Source organism: Theobroma cacao, chromosome 5 (genome assembly GCF_000208745.1).
Source record: "Theobroma cacao cultivar B97-61/B2 chromosome 5, Criollo_cocoa_genome_V2, whole genome shotgun sequence".
Classification (NCBI taxonomy): domain Eukaryota; kingdom Viridiplantae; phylum Streptophyta; class Magnoliopsida; order Malvales; family Malvaceae; genus Theobroma; species Theobroma cacao.
The window spans coordinates 31,878,338-31,879,561 of NC_030854.1; positions in this window are offsets into that span (position 1 = coordinate 31,878,338).

The following is a 1,224-nucleotide window of genomic DNA, read 5'->3' on the forward strand; positions in this document are numbered from 1 at the left end:
TTTCTTAAGATTTGACCCAATTTTGAGTGCGCGTGCTAGTCTACTCTGTTTTCCTTACTTGCAACAAGCTTATAGTAGGTTTTCATATATAAGGCATTCATCTTTCTTGTATCTTGGCAATATAGGATATTTGAACCTTATGAAATATACTAATTTCCAACAAATACTATATAATATAATATCAACATAAAACATCAATAAAATTTGAATTTAAAATCATTTATATCAAAATAAATAATCTTACTAATTGAATTTACTGCTTTTGAAATTTGTTTTAGTATGACAAAATAACAATAAATCAGCTATAATAATTCTCAAATTAATTAGTTTCATGCATCATCCTCCTTTTTTTTTTTGTGAAAATTAATAATATCATTATGGGAATATCCCAGCAAAAGCAAAGGGATTTTACACCTATATGCATCATCCCCCTTTTAACCGTGTAGGCATGTAAGAACGGACCTACAAATTGCAAGGATCTATTGGCTACAATCTTTGCAGAAGGTAGCTATTAGATTATATTAGTCCAAGCACTTGAATTTTCGCACTTAAAATATTAGACCTCTTTTCTTCTCAATGTTCTTCCCATAACGAAGGCTTCCAAAATCCACAAATTTGTTCTTTTGCAGTAAGCTTGTTTGTTTTATGTCAAGAGATGGTAAGATGGGTGCACAGACCAGAATTGAGAGTTTAGTTAAAATCCATTGATTACATTATTAAACATCTGACGCCCCGTTTCAATATCCCCACACTTGCTACATTTTTTTTTTTTGAAATGCAGCTTGTATTAATCAAAAGAGTTATGTACAACAAGGTGAAGCAGTAGAAAAAAAAACACTTCACCCTATATGCAAAAAGGAAGTCATCAGCTTCCAACAGGTCAAACCAAGTTCTCTCTATACAAGCAAGAAACTTACAGCAACAAGGCTTCCCTGTACATAATATACAGACCCCAATATATACACACTTCCCGGCTGACACTGAGTAGGACCATACAAATCGCACAACAATAGCAGATCATTGACACACTTGCCACATCTTGCAAGCATATTGCTATAAGCAATCTCATCACGTTCAAAATCGCGAAACTACATTCTTTGCAAACGCTCTATTAGCTTTCTCACTTTGCAAACCCTAAGCTATTATTCATGAAAACAACACCCAAATTACTAAAAACTGTCTCAGCATTTTATATATATATATATATATATATATATATATCAA